The sequence below is a fragment of the Hemiscyllium ocellatum genome, chromosome 11, assembly GCF_020745735.1.
Source record: "Hemiscyllium ocellatum isolate sHemOce1 chromosome 11, sHemOce1.pat.X.cur, whole genome shotgun sequence".
In the NCBI taxonomy this organism is placed as follows: domain Eukaryota; kingdom Metazoa; phylum Chordata; class Chondrichthyes; order Orectolobiformes; family Hemiscylliidae; genus Hemiscyllium; species Hemiscyllium ocellatum.
This window is the reverse complement of record NC_083411.1, coordinates 7,103,998-7,130,748: the sequence shown is the minus strand read 5'-3', so window position 1 is coordinate 7,130,748 and position 26,751 is coordinate 7,103,998.

Sequence of the window (26,751 nt, the reverse complement as noted above, 5' to 3'; positions counted from 1 at the left end):
GGAAGGAATGTCTTAGTACTGGAAAGGGTGCAGTGGAGATTTACCAGGACATTGCATGAGTTGGAGTGTTTTTGTTGTGAAGAGAGATTGGACAGACTGGAATTGTTTTCCTTGAAGCAGAGGAGATTGAAAGGGGACATGATTGAAATGGAGAAAATGATGAAGAGTTTGGATAAGATAGAGAAGAAGAAACCTTTACCCTCGATGAAGGTATCAACAATGAGGGAGTACAGATTTAAAGTAAGGGATAGGAGGCTGAGAAGGGATATGAAGAAAACTTTTTCCAACCAGAGGGTGGTGGAAATCTGAAAGGATGATAGTCACAGGAACACCTGTAACATTTAAGAAGTATTTAGATAAGCACTTGCTATGCCAAGGCATGAAAGATTATGGGCCACATGTGGGAATATGGGATTAGACTTAGAATCATAGAATCCTTACAGGGTGGAAGCAGGGCATTGGGCCCATAAAGTACATACCACCCCTCCACAGCCACCTTTATCCTAACCATAGATTCACATGGCTAATGCACCTAGCCTACACCGCCCACCTCCCACCCCCGGACACTATGGGCAATTCAGCCTGGCCAATTCACCCTAACTTGGATATTTTGGGGCTGTAAGATGGTTGTATTTGATGCGATGGCCTAAAGGGCCATTTTCTGCGCTTTCAATCTCTTTGTCTCTATGACTCAGCTCGAGGATTGCGTACACCTCACTGGATGACACTTCAGAAAGGATGTCAAATCATTGGTGAGGATGCAGCAGAAGTTTATGAGATTAGTTGCAGAAATGATGAGCTTTACTTATGAGGATAAATTGGAGACATTGCGCAGTTCCTGATCGAGATTCCTCTTAGATGAGTTGACAGTTCCCACCTCAACCAACAAAATGGCTAGAAGGAGGTTGGGAAATTGGGTTAAAAAAGGAGAAGGCCGAGAGAAGAATTGAGCCATGATAGAACCGAACACAAGGTGAGCTGCTCCATCTTGTTAAGTGATGAGAAACAAGAGGGCACAGAGAAAAGATAATTTGCAAAAGAAGCAGCTCTGCTGGAAGAAAATCTTCTTCCCACAGAAAGGAGTTAGAATCTGGAATGCATTTCCTGGAAGTGTAGTGGAGGCAGATTCAATTGAGGTACTTACAAAGGCATTCAATAGTTATTTAAAGAAAAGGTATATTCTGGTAAATAAGGAAAATACAGAGAATAGCACTGAGTAATTCGGAGAGTTAGGGCACTCATGATGGGTCAAATGGCCTCCTTCTGCTTTGAACAAATCTGTGATTCTGAATAACCAAACAATAAAAGACTTGACGAGTACTTTTTTCTGTTGTCGGCATGCAAAAACGAGGAAATGAATTGAAACATTATACTTACTTCCTCAATATTTGAATTTAATTGGATATTTAATGTTATAGTCTGGGCCAAAAGGAAAGAAATAACCTTTCACAAAACCATTTTCTTACAGATGGTTATAGATCAAAATAAGATCATTTCTTAACAACAGCAAGAATAACATATATTTTTACATAATACCTTAATGAAATAAAACACCCCAAAGTTTATCAATAGGAGGCAACATTTGACACTAAGCCACAGGAGGCAATCCTAGGACAACAAAGTAAGCACTCACCCAAACAGGTGGGATTTAGAAATTGATCAATTCTTCGTCTGGAGTAAATAGAGAGCTGAAATTTCTCAAATTTTTGCTAAGTGTGAATTTCAGGCAGTTTCACGAAATGTTTCCCTCTGTGAGCCCTGGTCACTTATATCACACAACGTTACTGTGCACAAGGCCCCCTCAGTGACTCTCTCGCATTATCTTGCACTCAGCAACAGCAGAAGTACTTGCAATTTTTGGGACCTTAAAGATTTCAGGTCAGTGCAGTATCGAGGGTCTAGAGGAATGTGAATGGATAGATGTGAATGCAGAAGAGGTTCACGAGATTCTGCAAATAACATCCTCTACTCCAAAAGGCAAACTGTCACCATCGTCTTTCTGCCAGCTCACTCTCACGCTAGCTCTGCCACTGCTCCCACTTCACACCAAGGCTCACAGTCCATCACTCTTCTCTGCAGTGCCTTCCTTCAAGTCCCTCATCCTTCCGAACCTCTGTGCTTCCTCCTCAGTCAGTGGGGATGCCACATCACTCTCCTGACTGACGATGGACCAGCCCTTCTGATTCACCTTCACCCTCTTGGTCTGCTCATTCCTGCCAAACATAACCACCTGCTTATTTGTGCTGAAGGGCAAGGCCTGGCAGAGATTTCAGACAAAGGACAAAGTAAAAGAGCAAACAAACAATCTTAAATTCATTCTGTTCCAAAGCATGATAAGGCTGCCCCATGTCTATGAGCAAAACAGCCACATTACAATGGAAGGTGTTGGTGTGATCCAAAGTGCAGTCCCAAGTGTGCCAGGATGATATGGTGAGGCTGACACATTGACATAGCCAGCCTTCCTAGATAGAGGGTGCAGGCGGTTAATGCACACGGAGCGAGCTCTGGGACGTTGGGGAATACTGGTCAAGAAGGAATCCAGAGTTTAATGTCAGCCACAAGGTAATCATTTGGACTTTCATGTCAGGGATTGTCACCATCTATCCTTCCTCTATTGTCTGGGAAATTAGCAAACTGTACATAAATGAGGCAAGACTTGGGAATAATGAGATCTTCATGTATGCAAGACAACCCCTCACCACTCATTATGACATCTCGTTATTCAAGTCTTGAGTGTAAAATTGGAATTTGTTTTCTTGCAGTTGATAAAAATCATTTTCCTGCTGATGCTCGTATTTTCCCAGCTGACTAATGTCAAGCAAGGTGTGTGATTTATTATTATATATTATTATAATAATAATAAGAAGAAAGTTTGATGTAGGAACAGAAGTAGACCACTCAGCCCATCAAGGCTGTTCCGCCATTCAATGAGATCGTGGCCCAGCCAATAATCTTCAACTCCAGCTTCCTGTCTTTTCCCCATAACCCTTGATTCCTTTCCTGATTAGAGATCAGTCTATCTCAGACTTAAATATACTTATCAACCCTGCTCAACAGCCCTCTGCAGTAAAGAATTCCACAGATTCACAACCTTCTGAGAAAAGAAATTCATCTTCATCCCTTAGCTGGATGATTCCTTACTCTGAGATTATGCCAAGAGATCCTTGACTCTTCCATAAGGGGAAACAACCTTTCTGCATCTAACCTGCCAGTACTCCTAAGAATCTTATATGTTTCAATAAGGTCTCACTGCATTCTCCTGAACTTGAATGAGTACAGGTCCAACCTACACAACCTCTCCTTGTAAGAAAATCCCTCCATACCCAGGATCAAGCTTCTGAACCTTCTCTGCACTGTTTCATGCTAGGGGTATATCTTTCCTTCAGTAAGTGTGCAAACTGTTCACAATATTCCATCTGTGATCTCATTATTGCCTTGCATAGTTTTAGCAAGATTTCCGTATTGTTATCTATTCCCTTTAAAATACACTGTGGCATTTTATTTTTCTCCCTCACTAACCACTGAATCACAAAAACTAGCATCAATCTAACTCTCAAATTCCACTGTGTTGCATATTTCTCAGAGTTTCCCCATTTAAATAATATTCAGCTCCTCTATTCCTTAGGCCAAAGTACCTAATTTCACATTTTCCCACATTACATTCCACCTGCTAAAGTTTTTATCCACTTTCCTGACCTGTTTATATCCCTCTGTGAACTTTTTATGTCATCCTCTTCATGTGCCTTCCCATCTATTTTTATGTATCTATAAACTTGGTGATTGCATTTTTACTTTCTTCCTCCATGTCATTGATGTTTAATGTAAATATTTGTGGCCCCAGCACACTGATCCCTGTGGCACTCCACTAATAACAGGTCCTCCATTAGTAATCCTGAAAATGCCACTTTATCCCAACTCTTTGTCATCTATGAGTTAGCTAATCCTTGATCTAAGCTAATGTACTGTGACTAATACCATGGGCTCTTAACTTATTAAGTAATCTTATCTACAGTGACTGATAAAATATAATTTACTTTAGTGTTTGGATTTTGAACTAGTGGCATGTGAATTTTAGTCTGTGGTTGCGAAGGGATAATACCAAGTTGTCAGTCTTTGTGGAGCCAATTTTACACCAGTGTACCAGAGAATAGCTGACTAGAGGCTCTTGGGGTATATGATGTGTTTGTTTGAAATGTGAGAGTTTTACAAATAGAAAGAGCAAACACGAGGAGACATACTTTTTTTTTCAGTCTAAAAGAACCAGCAATTGATTTGAATTTGCTAGGTGGAAGCCCCAAAGCATGTGAAGCTTTTGTTTCCAATTCCTTGAAGTTCTGGCTACAATCAGATGTTAGAACAGTTTATCCTGGGGGGAAAAAAATTAGAATAATTAAGAAATAAGTTATCTCAGTATAAAAATTTTAGTTTGAACACTCCAGACCAGATGTATTTGGTTAGAAACCTGAAGCTGAAAATGTGTTGCTGGAAAAGCACAGCAGGTCAGGCAGCATCCAAGGAGCAGGAATCCTGAAGAAGGGCTCATGCCGAAATGTCGATTCTCCTGCTCCTTGGATGCTGCCTGACCTGCTGTGCTTTTCCAGCAACACATTTTCAGCTCTGATCTCCTGCATCTGCAGTCCTCACTTTCTCCTAGAAACCTGAAGCAGTTATTTGAAAAAAAAAGTAAAATTTAGTTCAATTGTATAAATAGCCAACAAAGAGAAACCCTCAAAACCAGGATGTGGTAGGGAAGAAACTCTCTCTCTCTCATATTTGAGTACTATAAAGTGATGTTATTGGGGAATGAATAGGATTTTGTTCTGCTATGTATTGTAAAATCTTTCAAATAGTATTATATGTAAATAGCTTGGTGTGTTCTATTTTATCTTCATTTATTTTTTGTAATATATTTCTGCTTTTATTGTTGAAAACAAGTCTGAAACATTGTGTGCTTGTATTTCAGTGGAAGTTCACCATAATAAATAAATTTTAAAAAGGATATATCAAGCCTGCTCATAACATTCACCACTGTCAATGCTGTTCAGGGACTGAAGAAATTTGATCAGAAGGTAATTTTCCTACAATTTCTTGTCCATGGTTCTTCTCTGAACTCATGTGACACAGATTGGTTGATAGGGTTTTGTCTCCAAAATTGATAGCAGCGATTGCAATGACAGAGAAGATGGCATTCCAAAGAACAAAAGTACCTGAGAACCATAGATAAGCATGTGGGAACTGGCGACAGAGTTTCTAGTGAGAGAAGGACCCTCAGGGGAAGTGCTGTATTAGTTAGGAAAAGCAAAGAGATAGCCTGGGGGAAAAGCATGCGAAAGGACTACAGAAATCAGAAGAGAACTGTCAACAAAAGTTCAATAAGAGGGAAGAGAGCAAGCCTGAAGGGAAATGATGGGAAAATAAGTGAGTGTGAAGATAGATCCTGAGGGTTACGGAGCCCTGGCATAATAAATTAGAGTCTGAGTGAGAAAAATCTCATGGCAATCTGATTAATATGGAAGAGGTTAGTATTAATTTGTCATTTTGTTTGCATAAGTTGTTTTCCTCTGTTTAGTTCACTTGACGATTGGTTTAGTTGTATTTCAGATTAATGGATATCATTTTCCAGTCTTTCATTACATTCTTGTGAATTTAGCATCTCCGTTATTGAGTGCTCAGTTTCTCAGACTGTTACAGGTCAATTCCGTGGGTTATTTTGTGTTTTAGAGTTCAGTGAGAAATGAGTCAGTGGTTAAGGTCTCAGGGATTTGCTCCCTGCTAGTCATCATTGCAGGTTTATCCTATTCCATGTTCCAACTCCAGGGTATTTTATGTATCAGGATTAACCACATATGGGGTTTGTGTTGCCAGTTTCTCCAGTTCCTGGTCTGAAGAGTTTCTGGAGTCACTGTCCTACATCTAGGAGTCTAAAAGCTGGCTTAGATGTATGTTTCAGGAGATAATCACCCTCCAGCTTTAGGATGCACAGAAGGTGAGGGTGTGACTGAAGATCAGACCCTCATCAAGATAGGATGAAGAAATAGATAACACTGGAATCCCCAGTCTGGTGGCACCTGATGTCATAGAGTCTTAGAGTCAAACAGCATAGAAAGAGGGTGTTTGGCTCACCGTGTCTGTGCCAACCAACAAACAACAAGCTATACAAATTCATTTACCTGTACTTGGTTCATAGCCAATATGTCCTGCTCTTCTGAGTGTTCATCCAGATACTCCCCCAAAGATGATGCAATTTCCAAAGATGGAGGCAGTGGAGTAGGCAACACCTAGGCTCCAGTGGCCAGGAGTTGAAGATTCTTGCCTGTGTTTCTTTCCTTTTTTCTCTTTTTTATTTCTTTTTCTTGACAGAACTTGGTAGGAATGCAGCTTCATTGGGGTCCAGAGCGTGGTGGCGGCTGGTGAGGTTAGAGGAGGACACTGGTGAATGGGCGAGCACAGACAGCCGGTATTGGCTGCTCCATCAATGGGGATGGGGTTGGCAAAGCAGAGAGAGAATGCTTCAGACGGCTGCAGTGGTGGTTGCAGCAACTCCTCACGGCCATTGCAGCCACATCCGGTGGTTGTCTGCTTCAGCAGCATGGCCCGGGGATTCCATCGGACGGGTCAGTGCCAGCTTTGACAATGAGTTGGTTTCAGTCAGGCATCTGGCAGCCTGGGGTTCCTGGGGTCAGCTTAAGTGACATTTTCCTTTCTAAGATCAGCGACGAGGTGGTCCTTGAGGCGACTTTGGGGTTCTGCAGAGATGTGCAGCCCAGTTTTCCAGCATCTGGTGGAAGAGTCTTGCAGCTGTATTCTCCTCCCAAACTCAGGAGCCATGAATTTAACTAAGATGGACTTTGTCTTAATTTTCAAAATGTTTTCTTATCTCTGCCTTCTGTTATTAATAAAGGTGCTGCGGTATGGTAACTTCGACACTTCTCAATTGTTTTTAATAAAAAAAAGACAAGTGGCATCAAGTGACTATTCTACTCTATTCTTGAATGTTACAAGAGTACCTACCATCCTCTCAGGCAGTCTGTTCCATATTTCTACCACCCTCTGGGTGAAAATATCCTCATCTCCCCTCTAAACCACTTGTTCCTTACCTTACATCCATTACCTCTCATCTTAGACTTATCATAGAACAGTACAGCTCAGGAACAGGCCCTTCCACCCATTATGTCTATGTTAACCATGATGCCATTCTAAGCTAATCCCATCTGTCTGCACATAGTCCATATTCCACTATTCCCTGCCTGCTCATGTTTATGGTTAAACACTTCTTAAATACCACTATCGTATCAGCTTGCTAATCATTTTCCTGTCTCAAATACTTCCTCAAAACATGGCAGTAACAGGGTCTTTGTATATGTTTAAGGGTGCAGGTCGACAGATGTTGACCAACAAGGTGGTTATTTATTAGTTATTAGTTTATTGGGGTTAAGTGGGAATGTGAAGTAATCAGATAAGCCACAATCTTATTGAAAACCAGAGCAGGGTCGAGGAGCCAAATGGCCGACTGTGCTCCTAATTTGTACCTTTGCAAGTACATTTTAAGATGAATATACTAAGAATAAAATGCCCAGTACTGCAGGAGATTTGGCCTCGCGCCTGGAAAATAAAATAGCAATGGTCTTGAAGGGACACTGAAAGTCATTTCTTTACCATCAAATGGGATTGCATTGTGTTGCCTCCAGGTGAAAGGATGAAGGATTCCAGGGTGACAGGCATCTGAGAGAGTCAGCCCAAAATCATTGTCTATATTGGAGCTGATGACATTGGTCAGAAAGTGTTGGAGTCCTTCAGGAAACTTCAAGAACTAGGAAAATGTTTTAAGAAAGAACCACAAAATTAGTAACTTTAGATTATTCCTAATCCACAGGCCAGTGCTTATATAAAGAACAGAATAGTGCAGAAAAATGCATAGCTGAAGAAGTGGTGGAAAACAAAGGGTTTTAGGTTTTTGGGATATTGGAACCATTCTCTGGGAAGAGATACCTGATAAGATGAAAGAGTTGAATTTGAATAAAACCAAAATCACTGAGATATTGGCAGATATTTTTCCAAAGGGTTTAAATTAATCTGCTAGGGAGGAAATAAAGCATAAAATAATAATGAGATCCTTCGACAGTGAGATACAAACAATAGGAATCCATAGAAGGAAAATATAAATGAGTCATGAACGAAGTATTAAGCAAGGTTTGTGAAGGTTTGTAGCTCAGGTTGAGGTTTAGGGTGTAGGTTTGCTCGCTGAGCTGTAGGTTTGATATCCAGACGTTTCATTACCTGGCTAGGTAACATCACCAGTGGTGACCTCCAAGTGAAGCGAAGCTGTTGTCTCCTGCTTTCTATTTATATGTTTATCCTGGATGGGGTTCCTGGGGTTTGTGATGATGTCATTTTCTGCTCATTTTCTGAGGGGTTGATAGATGGTATCTAGATCTATGTGTTTGTTTATGGCATTGTGGTTGGAGTGTCAGGCCTCTAGGAATTCTCTGGCATGTCTTTGCTTAGCCTGTCCCAGGATAGATGTGTTGTCCCAGTCGAAATTGTGTTTTTTTTTCCTCTGTGTGTAGGGCTACAAGGGAGAGAGGGTCATGTTTTTTTTTGTGGCTAGCTGGTATTCATGTATCCTGGTGGCTAACTTTCTTCCTGTTTGTCCTACATGGTGTTTGTGGCAGTCCTTGCATGGAATTTTGTAGACAATGTTGGTTTTGTCCATGGGTTGTACTGGGTCTTTTAAGTTTGTTAGTTTTTGTTTGAGAGTGTTGGTGGGTTTGTGTGCTACTAGGATTCCGAGGGGTCTTAGTAATCTGGCTGTCATTTCTGAAACGTCTTTGATGTATGGTAAGGTGGTTAGGGTTTCTGGCTGTGTTTGGTCTGCTTGTCGTGGTTTGTTCTTGAGGAATCTGCGCACTGTGTTTTTTGAGTATCCGTTCTTCTTGAATACGTTGGATAGGTGGTTCTCCTCTATTTTTCTAAGTTCATCTGTGCTGCAGTGTGAGGTGGCTCGTTGGAATAGTGTTCTGATACAGCTTTGTTTGTGTGTGTTGGGATGGTTGCTGGTGTAGTTAAGTATTTGGTCAGTGTTTGTCGGTTTTCTGTATATGCAGGTTTGTAGTTCTCCGTTGTCCGTTCTTTCGACTGTGACATCCAGGAGAGTGAGTTTGTCATCAGTTTCTTCCTCTTTGGTGAACTTTATGCCTGTGAGGGTGTTGTTGATGATGTTAAATGTTTCTTCAATCTTGTTTTGTTTTGTGATGACAAAGGTGTCATCTACGTAGTGGCCCCAGATTTTTGGTTTGATGGTTGGTAGGGCTGTTTGTTCTAATCTTTGCATTACCACTTCTTCTATGAATCCTGATATTGGAGATCCCATGGGTGTGCTGTTGGTTTGTTTGGAGATTATGTTGTTGAAAGTGAAGTGGTTGGTGAGGCACAGGTCCACTAACTACGTGATGTTTTTGGTGGTAATATGACTGATGGTGGTTGGGGTGTGTATGATGGTCTCTTCTAAAAGTGTGGTAAGTGTTTCCTTCGCCAGGTCGATGTTGATGAAGGTGAACAGTGCTGTTACATCGAATGAGATCATTGTTACGTCTTCCTTTATTTTGGTGTTTTTGATGATTTCTAAGAATTCCTGGGTGGAGTGGATGGAATGCTGTGACTTTTCTACTAGGTATTTCAGTCTTGCCACAAACACTACGTAGGACAAACAGGAAGAAATTTAACCACCAGGATACACGAACACAGCTAGCCACAAAAAAGACACGACCCTCTCTCCCTCGTAGCCCTACACACGGAGGGAAAGAAAAACACTATTTCGACTGGGACAACACATCTATCCTGGGACAGGCTAAGCAAAGACATGCCAGAGAATTCCTAGAGGCCTGACACTCCAACCACAATGCCATAAACAAACACATAGATCTAGAAGCCATCTATCAACCCCTCAGAAAACAAACCGGAAATGACATCACCACAAACCCCAGGAACCTCCTCCAGGACAAACATATAAATAGAAAGCAGGAGACAACAGCTTCGCTTCACTTGGAGGTCACCACTGATGATGTTACCTAGCCAGGTAATGAAACGTCTGTACATCAAACCTACAGCTCAGCGAGCAAACCTACATCCTAAAGGAAGTATTAACTTGTATGATGAGAAGCAGACTGGATTCATACTTTTTTTTGACTCTGCAAAGATATAATAAAGGAGGATGAAGGGTAACATTACAGTTCCATGTGGAAAGCAAGTAATAGATAGTTCAAGATTGAATCTATTTGTTTAGAATTGATGGAGTTGTTGGCACAATGTTTGTAGTTTTGTCAGTGGTGCATTAAGCATGGGGGGAAATATTTGGCAAGTTTTAAAGGCATTTCATAAAAACATAGTCTTCACTTCATTATTTAGATATTGAGTATTTCTGAGAATGGAAAAATTCTGAAAAGTCTTTGTATTGCAATCGTCAGGACACATACAAGAGTGCCAAAATTTCAAAGCAAGTAATAAATGTTAATGTATGAGAAAACGGTGCTGATTGATTGACAAGTTGATTCTGGTTGTTGAGGCAATGCAATAGACCAATGGGTTTATCCCAACCTCCGAAAAGTTTATAATTTAATAAAAAGACAATGCCTTGACATGTTTCTTCCTTCTGCAGAAGACAGGTCTTCCTAGGAATTTATCTCATTGTCAGCAAGCACAATTGTGCCACAGTGAATGCTCTGAATATTGCAGAAAAAAGTACAGCAGCAAAACAAATGGATTTTAATTAATTTGATATGGACTGAGAAATGAAGCCTATCGGTGAGAGTAAAGAATGAGAAGAAACCCTGTTTTTTGTAACAAAGGACTTCTCTTGAGTAATACTTCAGATTAACAAAGAAGGAATCATAAGAGACATGCCAAAAGCCAGAAACACTCAGTGAGTCAGTCAACATCTGTGGAGAGAGAAGCAGAATTATTATTTCAAATATTCTGTCAGTGTGGACATAAGGCCACAGCTGCTACAGGACTGCTGAGTATTTTCAGCACTTTCTGTTTCTATGTCATGGAACATAGAGCATCAAACATAGTACTGTACAGGAACAGGTTCTCTGACCCACCATGTCAGTGTCAACCATGCCATTCTAAACAAATCCATTTACCTGCCCATGGTTTTTAGCCCTCTATTCCCTACCTGTACATCAGTCTGTCTAAAAGATTTTTAAATGTTTTTATTGCATCTGATTCGACCAACTCCCCTGACTGGCCATTCCAGGCACCGACCACCGTCCGCACCGGGTCGGTGTGGACTTGTTGGGCCGAAGGGCCTGTTTCCACACTGTAAGTCTAATCTAATCTAATCTCCTTTAAACTTTTCCCCTCTCATCTTAAACCTCTGCCACCTAGTATTTGACACCTCCATCCTGGGAAAAAAACCCCTTACTATCCAGCCTATGGATAACCCTCATCATTTTATAGATTTCTATCAGGTTGTACACCCAACATCCCCTCCGCCCCCCTCTACCCCCACCCTCGCCAGTCTCTGAACTTCAGCGAAAACAATTCAGGTTTGTCCAACCTCTCCTTACAGCTAACACCCTTCAATCCAGGCATCATCATGGGAAACCTCCTTTCAAAGCCTCCACATCCTTTTTCCAGTACGGCAAACAGAACTGCACACGTTACCCCAAATGTGGCCTAATGGAAGCCTTGGACAAAGTCAAAAAGTGTGATATTGGAAAAGCACAGTCGGTCAGGCAGCATCCGAGGAGCAGGAGAATTGACATTTCGAGCATAACCCCTAAGGTCTTATACCGAAACGCGACTCTCCTGCTGCCTGGATGCTGCCTGACTGGCTGTGCTTTTCTAGCGCCACACTTTTGATCCTGATCTCCAGGAATCTGCTGTCCTCACTTTCTTCTACCCAAAAGTCTGAGACAGCTGTCTCAGGACTTGCCAATTGATAATACTCTGGTTTGCAAAACTTGTCATAACTTGCCTCTGCTTCAAGGGAAGAGGCAGCAATGCAACCAGTTCAACAAGACTGTTCCAGAGGAGACAATCAAGTTCACAGTGACCACACCATAGTTCAGGTTGAAGTAAGAATGCAAAAAGACCAGAAAATATCAGAAATAAAAATGTTCAACTGTGGGGAAGAATGAGTTTCAATGATTTAAAACAGGGACAGTGATCAGCTGGATAGAAAAAGGTTTTTTTTAGATTAGATTACTTACAGTGGGGAAACAGGCCATTCGGCCCAACAAGTCCACATCGACCCGCCGAAGCGCAACCCACCCATACCCCTACATTTACCCCTTACCTAACACTACGGGCAATTTAGCTTGGCCAATTCACCTGACCCGCACATCTTCGGACTGTGGGAGGAAACCGGAGCACCCAGAGGAAACCCACGCAGACACGGGGAGAGCGTGCAACCTCCACACAGTCAGTCGCCTGAGTCGGGAATTGAACCCGGGTCTCAGGCGCTGTGAGGCAGCAGTGCTAACCACTTTTGGGCGGCACGGTGGCACAGTGGTTAGCACTGCTGCCTCACAGCGCCTGAGACCCGGGTTCAATTCCCGACTCAGGCGACTGACTGTGTGGAGTTTGCACGTTCTCCCCGTGTCTGTGTGGGTTTCCTCTGGGTGCTCCGGTTTCCTCCCACAGTCCAAAGATGTGCAGGTCAGGTGAATTGGCTGTGCTAAATTGCCCGTAGTGTTAGGTAAGGGGTAAATGTAGGGGTATGGGTGGGTTGCGCTTCGGCGGGTCGATGTGGACTTGTTGGGCCGAAGGGCCTGTTTACACACTGTAAGTAATTTAATCTAATCTAAAAAGGTTCTTATTGGATAAGGAAGCAATAGAGGTCATTCAGAGTTATGACACAAGCTAAGTCTATTACTTTGAAGGGAAAATGTACAGTGTGCAATGTTAATGTGCCTCAAATGACAAATGAAATAAAGGTTGAAATAAGTCATCAAAAAGGAAGCTTATGACAAATGTCAAGAGTGAGATTCAGCGAATAATCAAGAACATGATGGAGTGTACAAGAGAAAATTGAAAAAATTAACATGGGAGGCAAGGAGAGGTTACAAGAAAACATTAACAGGCAAAAATTAAATTGAACCCTTAAACATTTTATGAAGATATAAACCATAAGTGGTTATCTTAGGAAAAGAAAAAAAAACTGGCCTACTAATGAGCAAAAGAGAAATCTTTGTGCTAAAGCAGAGGAGATGGCAAAAACATTAGTACGTTGTATTTGTCTTTGGAAAGGATGTGGATAATGTGAAGCTCAGAGTAAAGAAGGAGGGGGCTTTGTGGAGAGGAAATAACTGGATAGGGACAGTAGACCATAATTGTTAATATCTGTGAAAGGTGATAAGTCACATGGTACAGATGGAATACATCCCAAGCTGCTGAACAAAACACAGGTAGAAATACCAGAGACATTTGTCAAAATCCGTTAGCCTTCATGGAATATGGGTTTCAACTCTCCCTTGTAGGGCTGGGAGAGTGGTGCCACTGACTCCATTGCTATGGTGAAGGACATGTCAGCTGACATGTGTGAATTTCAATCCTGAACTAACAAATTCATAAGAAGATTGTTGAAAAGCAGGTTGTGAAATATACTTGCCGATTTGCACTTACTCACATACTTAATTTACGTCCAGCCTTCATTACTATAACTCATCTGGTTCACTAATGGCCTTTAGGGAAGGAAACCTCCCATGTGTACCTGGTCTGGCCTAGGTGACTCCAGATTTACCTCAATGTGGTTGCCTCTTAAATGCCCTCTGGGCAATTAGGGATGGGTAATAAAGGCAGCCAAGCCAGTGCTGTCCTCACCCCATAAATGAATAGCAAAAGCTCCCTTCATCCTAATTGTCTTTTTTCTCTTATACTTTTCCTCCTGACACTTTCCCTTTCTTTCCCACTTTCTCCTTTCTGTTGGTTCTTTCTCGCATTTACTTCCTTTCTTCACTTGCTTCGATTAAAATTCCACTTCCTTTCAACTTTTTAAACAATTTTCTGAGCTGCGAATTGTTGAATGTGATATTTCACCAAATTTATTCCTGAGGTATACAACTCCCTCTCACAGATTTATCAACAAGACCATATGTTCCCTTTCTCTAAGTGACCTTTACCTGCAGCCATGGTACAGTTCCGAGGCCATGAAACTATTTCTCAGGTTTCCAGCAGTCTAAGAGAAACCAACAAGAGGGAAGGGGTGCTGGGATACCTCTGTTGGTGAAGGAGAGTGCCCTTTCTGCCCATCGGGAAAATCTGTCCCACAATGGTACTTCACTTTGTCCCTCCACATTAGCCTTTCCGACCCAAACCCCAATCACACTCACCCCTGACCATGCGACAGTGACCCTGCCTGCTTGGAGTTGGGCTTCTTATCCCAGGGCTCATCCACTCCGTCCAATTTTCTTTTCTTTATCTTCTCTCTTCTCTTGTTTCTTTTTCCTCTCTTCTATTTTGTTTTACTTACATCTTGAGGAAGAGCTCGATCACAGCAATGGCGTTGGTGGCAGTACTTAGACTCAACCGAGGTAGGTCCAGCTGAACGGACTGGAATAGGCCCAGCCATGTGGGCTGGAGTGAGCGCAGCAGCATGGACTGGAGTATGCCCAGCCATGTGGACTCAAATGGGCCCAGCAGCATTGATAGGAGAGGGCCGAGCTGCACTGACCGGAGTGGGTCCAACAGCATGGACTCGAGTAGGCCCAGTGTCATGGACTGGAGCGGGCCCAGCAGCACTGACTGGAGTGGGTCCAACAGCACAGACTGGATTGGGCCCCATAGCATGGACTGGAGTGGGCCCAGTAGAATGGACTTGAGTGGGCCCCACAGAATGGACTTGAGTGGGCCTAGCAGCATGGACTGGAGTGGACTCAGCAGCATGGACTCGAATGGGCCCTGCAGCATGACTGGAATGAGGCCAGCATCTCGGGCTGGAGTGGGCCCAGCAGCACTCACTGGAGTGAATCCAGCATCGCGGACTGAGAGGGTCCAACAACACTCACTAGAGTGGACCAGGATAGCAGACTGGAGGGGACCCAGCAGTACTGACTCATGCTTGCTGGGGCAGAGGCAAGTGTGGTTTCGCAGTGTCGTCTGCGTTCAGCACAAATTCATTGGTGGTGGAGGCAGATATTTAAAGGGGAGGGTAGGGTTACTTGCAGTCCTTCCCCAAAGTGTGTCCCCACCATCTCCTCACTGACAGGAAATCCTGTTGGCCCATGGTGATGGCATTTGGGTCCAGTGCGAGACCAGGTGACATCAGCAGATGCTGCATTGGAGAGATGGGGCTGAAGTGGACCCATGGCAGAGGCAGAGTCAGGTTGGGACTGTGTGGTAGCCAGCAACATCGGTGCCATCTGCACTGGGGAGGTCCAGCCAGGACTCATAGTGGGGAGGGCTTTGGTGGAGGTGAGATGGCACCGAGGAGTGGTGACTTACATTCCGATGGTGGCCAAGGAGCCCATGGCCACAGTGGAGCTCTTAACAAGAAGGACCTTAAGAGTTGAACACTTCCTTTTTTTCTTCAATTTTCTGCATTTATATTCAATGTTTTTGTTTATTTTTCTGTCTTTTATGATGGTGCCAGAGAGTGGTGACACTCTGCAACACTTTTCACTGTAATTTGTAAAATGATACACATGACAATATATAAATCAAATCAATGCAAATCAAATCCTCTGATTTGGTGCTAATTCTTGGGACATTTTAATATTCTTGTGGAAACTGATTGTAATACCAGTGGTGGCCATGACTGCTGTGGGGTGCTATTGAGACTACAACACCGCCAGCCTATCAGGTTGGTCAACAGCTCTCTAGGGCAGGAATTCCTGGCTCTGACAGTAAGAAGTTCCATCCTGCATCAGTCAAGGTATCCCTCAGCGTGTTATCACCATGGGCCAACAGGATTTCCCATCATTGAGGAGATGGTGGATATGTAGTTTGGGGGAAGGTTACAATTCATCCTATTCCCCCTTTAAATATCTGCCATCCTACTACCAATTATGTTTCATTCTGTGAAATTCACACTAGTGTAACATTAAACTGAAAAGCAATGATTGTGAGTAAAACAAATCAAGCATTCTCAACATGACCTTTAGTCCTTATTGAGATATTCTTATGCGAAGGTGGGAAATAAAATGTTATTCAATTCAATGTAATGAAACTAACAGGAACAAAGAACATTGCACACCACTGAACAATCCAGAAACATTAGCAGCTGAATGCAGAAGGGTAAAGAGGTAGTATTATTAAAGGTTCAAATTTAACCATGAATGGAAATAAAACATTGTCATTTAAAATAATGATATTCAAAATTAAAAAATAATAATTAGCAAGAACCTGAATTAACTCAATGGCAGGAAAATATACCTCACAGCGTGGAAATAGAGTTGACAAGGTTCTTCATGGGAGACTGATTAGCAAATTAGATCTCATGGAATACAGAGCAAACTAATCAGTTGGAGACAGAACTGGCTCAAAGGTAAAGGATGGTGGTGGAGGGCTGCCTTTCCAACTGGAGGCCTGTGACCAGTGGTGTGCCACAAGGATCGGTGCTGGGTCCACTGCTTTTTGTCATTCATATAAATGATTTGGATGTGAACATGGGAGGTATAGTTAGTAAGTTTGCAGATGACACCAAAATTGGAGGTGTAGTGGACAGCGAAGGTTACCTCAAATTGCAATGGGATGTTGATCAGATGGGCCAATGGGCTGAGAAGTGGCAGATGGAGTTTTTTTAGATAAATGCATTTGGGAAAACAGATCTTAGCAGGACTTATACACTTAACGATAATGTTCTAGGGTGCGTTGCTGAACAAAGAAACCTTGGAGTGCAGGTTCATAGTTCCTTGAAGGTGGAGTCGCAGGTAAATAGGATTGTGAAGAAGGCATTTGATATGCTTTCCTTTATTAATCAGCGCATTGAGCATAGGAGAAAGTGAAGACTGGTGGAGATCAGAGTCAAAAAGTGTGGCACTGGAAAATCACAGCTGGTCAGGCAGCATCCGAGGAGTACACGAGTTGACATTATGAGTGATGAAGAGCTTATGGTCAAAACATCGACTCTCCTGCTCTTTAGATGCTGCCTGACAGACTGTGCTTTGCCAGTGCCACACTTTTTGGCATTGAGTATAGGAGTTGGAAGGTCACTTTGCGGCTGTAGAGGACATTGGTGAGCCCACTTTTAGAATACTATGTGCAGTTTTGGTCTCCTTCCTATAGGAAGGATGTTGTGAAACTTGAAAGCGTTCAGGAAAGACTTACAAGGATATTGCCAGGGTTGGAGAGTTTGAGCTATAGGGAGAGGCTGAACAGGCTGGGGCTGTGGTCCCTGGAGTGATGGAGGCTGAGGGGTGACCTCATAGATATTTATAAAATCATGAGGGGCATGTATAGGATAAATAAACAAAGTATTTTCCTTGGGTTGGGGGAGTCCAGAACCAGAGAGCATTGGTTTAGGGGGAGAGGGGAAAGATATAAGAGACCCAGACCTATTTTCATGCAGAGTGTGGTATATGTATGGAATGAGTTGGCAGGGGAGGTGGTGGAAGCTGGTACAATTACAGCATTTAAAAACCAACAGGATGGGTAAATGAATAGGAAGGGTTTAGAAGGATATGGGCCAAGTGATGGTAAATGACAATAGACAACAATAGACAATACAATCGGTGCAGGAGGAGGCCATTCTGCCCTTCGAGCCAGCACCACCATTCATTCTGATCATGGCTAATCATCCTCAATCAGTATCCTGTTCCTGCCTTATCCCCATAACCCACCCCCATAGATTAATTTAGGATATCTGGTCGGCATGAATGAGTTGGGCCAAAGGATCTGTTTCCATGCTGTACAACTCTATGACTCTATGATTGAGTATTTAAGGGACTGGTTTTGTTTGGGAATATGGTCGTCGTGGACGCTTTGGAAAGAAGGGTTGGTTTCCATGCTCTTTGACCCTATGAATATTTATAAGAGTGTCATCACACGAGAGTGAGGCAGTCAGTTGGATACGTTCCTGCAATGTTCAGCTCAAAAGGATTTTGTGACAAAAGCTTATGAACTATGATGGGACAATATGGTAGCCAGGGTAACAAAACACCTCAAGCTTAGTTGATGGCCAGAGTAACTACCTATCTTTTTAACCAATGAGATCGAAATAAACAGTCATAACAGAATAGGGCAATTAAGTGAATTTGAATCAAATTAAATGTAGAAAAAATATAGAAGCATTAAATAAATCAGTAGGAAATGAGGCCATTCAGCCCATTGAACACATTTGGGCAGGATGGTGATTCAGCAGTTAGGTTATCACCTCACAGCACCAGGGACTTAGTTTCAATTCCACTCTTGGGTGACTGTCTGTGTGGAGTTTGTACATTCTCCCCGTGTCTGTGTGGGTTTCCTCTGGATGCTCTGAGTTTCTCCCACAGTCCAAAGATGTGCAGGTTAGGTGAATTGGCCATGGGAAATTGCCCCGTCAGCTGGGTGGGTTAGCCATGGTAAACAAAGGAAAAGTAATTTTAAAATCTAATCTTAAAATTAATTTCTGACTGTATTTGAAATTTTACCATCAATAGACTAGCTGCAGGAATGAGATATACAGTATAAGTTATTGCATTGCTAGGCTATATTTCATGAGTACTGCTTTAATAGAAGGTCACGGGAAATGCACAATAGTCTGAGCAGACCTTAGCACTGCTCTCTCATTAGAGACAGAGAGAGAGGTGACGGGTGATAGTTTAACCTGAGGGTCACCACACCTCAGGCATGAGGAGATGTTTCTCCAGCCATTTCTGGTTTTGTTTCTGATTTCCAGCCTCTGCTGTCCCTTTGTTTTAACAGGAATCCTGATATTCTCCTTAGCTTAAGTAGCTGATTAACAATTATTCCCCTTTTCAGTTCAGCCACAGCAATTAAAAAGAGCTTTACATATCTCAGTGCCTTACTCCTTTCAACAAAAAATGATACGGATTCCTGACCTTTACCTGTCGTCTATAACATTCTGTATAGTGCTGGTCAGCACTTAAAACTCTTCACCAATTGTACTACTAGCTGTGTCAAAACGTAGCAAGAGAGTAGCTTTCTAGCATGATCTTACATGTATACTAATCAATAAATACAATAAATGTGATCAAGATGTGTGTTGAAACTTTGTGTATTGTTTTAGCTCATTGGCAGCTGAACTCCCGTTCATGTATTTCTGTCCTCCACATCTGACTACTCCATTACAAAGCTGCTCCTTTAACCTGGTTATGTTGCCCTTGGCTTTCTTTTTTCCAGAGAGGCCATAAAAGACGCAGATTATGAAAAGTTTAAGATGGAAGGATTTTAGGGCCAGTTTGATTATTGCTAATAGACACCGCCTCAGGCAGAGGGCTTTCAAGTTTTAAAGAAAAACACCTGGAAATGAAAGGGGAGTGATCAGTTCTCCCAGCGCAGCTTTACTCTGGTTTGGTTAGCAAGCAGTGAAGTTGTGAAGCTGCTGGACCCAAGAGAAGCTGGGGCATCTGATCCTCTCTCTCAGACTTCTTTCCTGAAAACCCTGGATTTGATTTTATCTTTTGTGCCAAAGGCTGGTAATGGGGATTGCTGCAAATATTGGGAATAGCATTATTAAGTTGGGAAAATCCATTGGGTTTTTGGATAAGTTAAATAATTTATTCTGTTCTCTTTTGTTTCTGTTTCATTCAGTAATCTTGTTTCTGTTTTGTTTAAAACTACATGGTTTGACCAACTGCACTCTCCTGGAATATTCACACGACACCTGCTTAAAACAACTGGCAAGGTTAGGATCTAGACTACTTTCTTGAAATGTTTTGAGGAGGTCTGGCCTGGTCCATGACACATATATGTGGCACAGTGACTCAGTGGTTAGCACTGCTGCCTCATAGCACCAAGGGGATGGGCTCGATTCCTGCATCAGGTAACTGTCTGTGTGGAGTTTGCACATTCTCCCCTTGTCTGCACTGGCTTTTTCCAGGTGCTCTGGTTTCCTTTTGCAATCCAAAGATGTGCAGGTTAGGTGAATTGGCCATGCTAAATTGTCTGTAGTTTTTAGGGATGTGTAGTTGCATTAGCCAGGGGTTAATGTAGGAGAATGGGTCTGGGTGGGTTACACTTCAGAGGATCGGTGTGGACCTGTTGGGCCAAATGGCCTGTTTCCACACTGTAGGGATTCTGTGAAATCCTATGACATAAGACAAAAAGTGCTGGAGAAACATGACAGGTCTACAATATCCCACCTTCAACCCTCAGTAAAAGTGAATTCATCCAAAGATCTGCTGCCTGCATTTGGTCCATTTCCCATTCACTCATTTCCTCTGTGCTGACTGATTTCATTGTTTACTTTTATTCATTCAAGGGATGCGGGCATTGTGGCTGGGCAGCATTTATTGCCCATCCCTAATTGTTAATGGTCAACCACATTGCTGTGGGTCTGGAGTCACATGGAGGCCAGACCAGGTAAGGATGGCCGTTTCTTTCCCTCAAAGACATTACTGAACCAATGGGTTTTTCCTGACAATCGACAATGGATTTATGGTCATCATTAGACTCTTAATTCCATATATCCTTTTCGTTGAATTCAAATTTCACCACCTGCCTTGGCAAGATTTGAACCTGAGTACCCAAACATTTTCTGGGTCTCTGGATTACCAGTGATAATATCACTCAGTCAAAAGTTATCTAAAATTTAAAGTTCTTAATCCTTATTTTTGAATCTCTCTGTGGCCTCACTCCCTCCTCCAGCCTACAGCCTTTCAGTACATCTCCTCTCCCCCTGGATAGCCGGTCACTTTGTAAACCTACTCAAATTTAATGTGAAGATTTAGAGACAGCAGTTTCTCCCAGATCCAAGTCCTCTTTGGGATGTTTGCTGTTTTAAAGGCTGTTTATAAATGCTTTCACAAAATAAAGTGGGAGCACCCTACAACAGTATATCCAGTTATCCACTGAGACTCATTAACAGGATCCAATAAACACAAATCAAAAATGCCAGAGAAACTCAGTAGGTCAGGCAGCATCTGAGGAGCGAAAACAGAGTTAATCTTTCAAGTCCAGTGTATCTTCTTATACATTCATGGCTGAGTGCAGTGCATTAGGAGGATGAAGGAGATTTTGAAGTCTGTTAAAAAGAAAGAAAATTTTCATTGCTTAACAGTTTGGGAGCATTAAAGTAACAGCTGCCATTCAAACTGCAATTTACATTTTCTTTGCATTTTAATTTTGTATTATTCATTCACGAGACATGGGCATCCCTGGCTGGGCCAGCATTTATTGCCCATCCCTAGTTGACCTTGAGAAGGTGAGGGTGAGCTGCCTGCATGAACCGTTGCAGTCCATGTGCTGTAGATTGACCAAAAATGCCTTTCTGGAGAGATTTCCAAGGTTTTGACCCAATTACAGTGAGGGAACAGTGATACAGTTCCAAGTTAGGATGGTGACTGCCTTAGGGGGGGCGCTTTCAGGTGGTGATGTTCCGATGTATCTGCTGCCCTTGTTCTTCCAGATGGAAGTGATCATGGGTGTAGTATTTGCTGTCTGAGGATTTAGGTGAGTTTCTGCAGTGCATCTTGCAATAGTATACATTGCTGCAACTGAGTATCAGTGGTGGAGGGGGTGGATGTTTATGGATGTGGTGCTAATGAAGTGCACTGAGTTGCCTGGATGATGTCCAGCTTCTTGAGAGAAACAGAGGTTTACCAAACTCAATCTAGATTAGAAACTCACATTACACTAAATAATGGGAAACTGGAAACAATAAAGATGTCAAATATTTGATGGGAATGTGTTAGATTTCTACAGCACAGAAACAGACCCTTTGATCCAATTCGTCCATGCCAACCAGATATCCTAAATTAATCTAGTCCCATTTGCCAGTTTTGGCCCATATTCCTTCCTATTCATGTCTCATCCAGATGTCTTTTAAATGTTGCAATTGTACCAGCCCCCAGCTCATTCCATACTTGCACCAGTCTCTGTGTGAAAAAGTTGCCCCTTATGTCCCTTTTATATCTTTTCCCTCTCACCTTAAACCTATACCCTCCCATACCCTGGAAAAAAGCAGCTTTGGCTATTCACCCTACCCATGCCCCTCATGATTTTATAAACCTCTATAAGGTCTCTCCTCAACATCTGACACTCCAGCGAAAACAGCCCCAGTCTATTCAGCCTCTCCCTGCAGCTCAAACCCTCTAACCTCAGCAACATGCCTGTAACTCTGTTCTGCACCCTTTCAAGTTTAGCAAAATCTTTCCTGTGATAGGGAGGTCAGAATTGCACACAGTATTCCAAAATTGACCTGAGCAATGCCCTATATAATTGCAACATGACCTCCCTCGCCAACTCCTATATTCAAAGCACTGACCAATAAAGGCAAGCATACCAAACGCCTTCTTCACTACCCTATTTACCTGAGACTCCTCTTTCAAGGAACTATGAACCTGCACTCCGAGGTCTCTACCTCTGCAGGAAGTTACTCAATGTGCATTTCTGGCTCAGTATTTTAGCTGACTACTTCCTATTTTAAACAGCAAAGTCCTCTTCATCAGGTGCATGGATTGTAGTTTATGAATCTCAGCTGGTTCTCAGTCTGAACTTAAAGGACTTTCTACATGAATAAGCTGCCACTCTAGTTATTTGCTAAGCTGCCAATCATGATGTAATGGAACAAGGGATAAAGCTAAAACACAGGAATTAATAGCAAGAAAAAGGAATGACATGAGTTTTATGCATTCTTCATGAGGTCTCAGACAGCCGGTTTGCTAGTAGTAAGGGAAGATTTTCTCTGAGGCAGAACGTGTGATGTGGGAATATGAAGTGTTGTTGGACATGCACCCATCCAAGCAACTGGGGAGTATTTCAGCAACTCCTGACATGTGCCTTGTAGAAGGTGGAGTCTCTGGGGAGTCAGGACGTGATGTACTTGCTGCAGTATTAGTAGCATCTGACCTGCTCTTGTACCCACTGTGTTTATATGGTGAGTCCAGTTGAGTTTCTGGTCAATAGTAACTCAAAATATGTTGACAGTGGGGGTTTCGGTGATAATAATGAATGTCAAGGAAAGGATGGTGGTTAGATAGTCTTTTGTTAGAGATAGTCGTTGTCTGGCATTTGTGTGCCGTGAATGTTACTTGCCACTTGTCAGCTCAAGCCTGGATATTGTCCATATCTTGTTGCATTTGAACACGGACTGCTTCAGTATCTGAGGAGTCACATGGTGCTGAACACTGTACAATCATCAGTAACCATCCCACTTTTGACCTTGTGATGAAGAAATGTTCATTGATGATGCAGCAGAAGATGGTTGGGCTGAGAACACTACGCTGATGAACCCCTGGAGCTGAGCTGACTGACCTCCAACAACCACAACCATCTTCCCATGTCTCAGGTATGTCTCAAACTATTGGAGAGTTTGCCCCTGCTACCCATTAATTCCAGTTTTGCTACGGCTCCGAAATGCCACACTCAGTTTAATGTAAAATTGAAATCAAGGACTGTCATTCTCACCCCACCTCTGGCATTCAGCTCTTGTCCATGTTTAAACCAAGGCTGTAATGAGGTCAGGAGCTGAGTGACCCTGGCAGAACCCAAGCTGAGCATTATTGAGCAGGAACTGCTTGATACCACCATTGATGACACCTTCCATCGCTTTACTGATGATCGAGAGTAGACTGGTGGGGCAGTAATTGGCTGGGACTGGAGTTGTCCTGCTTTTTTATGTAGAGGACATGCATGAACAATTTTCCATATTGTTGAGATGATGCCAGTGTTTTAGTTGCTCTGGAACAGCTTGATTAGGGGAACGGCAAGTACTGGAGCACAAGTCTTCAGTTCTGTTGCTGGAATGTTGTCAGTATTTTGCAATGAAAATAATTATTTCTCCCACTTAAAGAAAACAAGATGTGTGCACAGAAACTAATCGCTTTATGGCTTTGTGTTTTACTACTCTGGTGAAATGTTTTAGAATTATTAATGCATCACGCTGATTTATTTCCCATTTATTAATTCTCTATACTTTGTTTTCGACTTAATTTATCTTGGTCTTGCCTTGGAGACTAGTGTGAAATGGTGGGGGTTAGGTTCTCATGTTGATGAACAAGTCTGCCAGGCTGAAATGTTAATGCTCTTTTTTTAACCCTGATAGGGTGGGTGTTGTTTAGCAGGATTAAGGAACCTGTATCCCCAAATCCCACAGCTACCGGATGCTGGAATCCCTTTGCATGTAAATCCAGGATTTCCAGCTGGACCTCTGATTCCAATACAATATTGACTTGAGCCTGGGTCTTTCTAACTTAGAGGTGGGAGTGCTATCCCATTGTTGAAAACTCATCCCCATCAATACTTGAATCATTAAAATGTACATTGAGGTCATGGTTTGATGCTTGATGATATGCTGCTAAGAAAAGAAATGAAAAGAAAAAGATTTAGAAGGATGGGATTGGTGGGTTTGAGTCATCAAGTCATAATACAGCAAGGAGTCAGACTCTTCGGTCAAACTCATCCATGCTGACCAAGTTTCCCAAACTAAACTAGTTTCATTTCCCTGCATTTGGCCCATATCCATCCAAAACCTTTCCATTTTCATATCTGTCCAAATGTATTTTAAATGTTGTAACTGTATCTGCATCTACCACTTCCTCTGGCAGTTCATTCTGCAGATGAGCCACCCTCCATGTGAAAATGTTGCCCTTCAGGTCCCTTTTAAACCTTTCTCCTCTCACCTTAGAAATATGCCCCCTAGTTTTGCATTCCCCCAGCCCAGAGAAGAGACCTTTGGTATTCACCTTATCTATGTCCCTCATGATTTTATGAACCTTCATGTGGTCACCCCTTAGCCTCCTACGCTCCAGTGGAATAAAGTTCCAGCCTGTCCAGCCTCTCCTTATAATTCAAACCCTCCATTCCTGGCAACATCCTGGTTAATCTGTCCTTCACCCTCTCCAATTTAGTAATCTCCCTCCTATAGTATGGCGACCAGAGAAGAATGCAGTACTCCAAACGTGGCCTCACCCACATCCTGTACAACCTCAACACGATGGCCCAACTCCTATACTCAGAGTTTTGAGTAATAAGGCAAGTGTACCAATGTTTTCTTAACCACCCTGTGACGCAACTTTCAGAGAACTATGTGCCTGAACCCCTAGGTCTCTCTATTTGACTACTCAGAGTCCTACCTTTAACTAAAAAAATCCTGTCCTTGTTTATTATTGTAAACTGCAATACCTCACATTTATCAAAATTAAACTCCATCTGCCAATTCTCAGGCCATTGGCTCAATTGATCAAGGTCCCTTTGCAAACATTGATAACTTTCTTCACTGTTCAATTTTGGTATCATTTGCAAACTGACTCACCATGCCTTCCAAATTCTCAACCAAATCGTTTGCATAAAATTAACAAGCAACATTGGACCCAACACTGTTCCCTGTGGAATACCAAGTTATAAAGAGAGGCTGCATAGGCTGGAACTTTTTCACTGGAACATGGGAGGTTGTGAAGTGACCTAATAGAAGTACTGAGTAAAAGTCGATCTAATGCAAAAGTCAATCCCCTAGTTTTGGCCAATACATCTGGAATTTTCTATATATCTTGTGTAGAATTCAACCCTAGTTCTTCACAGATATCAGATCAGCATTTCTTTCTTAATTCATTTAGAGATCAATTGGGCTTCTGCTAATGATATAGTATTTTGGACTGTAGCCTGAATTTCAGCCCCTCAAAAGAAATATCAATATAATAGTCCACCCCATAAATTTAATCCTAGGAAACTGTTGAAAATTTTGACTTTTACATGAGTATATACAGTAATGGGATATATTGATAGATAGTAGTTGTCTTTTCCTTTGGATGGGGGTGTCTCAAGACCAGGGAGCACATTTTTAAGGTGAGAGGAGAGAGATTTTAAAAAGACATGAGGGGCAAGTGGATGGTTCAAATGTGGAATGAACTTCCTGAGGAAATGGTAGATGTGAGTACAATTACAACTTTTAAAAGACATTTGGATATGTACATGAATAAGAAAGGTTTGGAGGGATATGGGCCAGGAGCAGACAGCTGGGACTAGTTTAGTTTGTGTTTGGCATGGACTAGTTATACCGAAAGATCCGTTTCTGTGCTGCATGACTCTCTGTATGACTCTGTGAGGGGCAGAGAAAAGGGAAATAACCCAGGGGGAGTCCACAACTAGAGGGCGTAAATTTAAGGTGAGAGGGGAAAAATTTAATAGGGACCTGAGGGGCAACCTTTTCACACAGAGGGTGGTGCTTGAATGGAACAAGCTGCCAGAGGAAGTGGTAGAGTCTGGTACAATCACAGCATTGACAAAACATTTGGATAGATCCATGAGTAGGAAAGATTTAGAGGGATAAGGGCCAAGTGCTGGCAAATGGGACGAGCTTAGTTTGTGAAACCTGGTCAGTGTGGACGAGTTGTACCGAAGAGTCTGTTTCCGTGCTGTATGACTCTGTGACTTTAAATAAATGACTGCATGCTCTTTTGCTGCCTCTTAGCTTCCATTGTTGGAATGTTTTTGATTTAATTAACAGCCCAAGCTTCTTCATGGGAACATTACAAGGTAGGCTCACACAAGGCCTGATAAGGAATTATACTAAGTGATGTAGTTAATAGCTTGGCTGCACAGCGTTTCGGAGGGTTTCAAGGGAGGACAGAAAAGTATCAAGTTAGAAAGGTTTAAGTAGAGACTTAGGTCCTAGGAAACTGAAGAAACATCCATCAATGTTGCAGTAAAGAG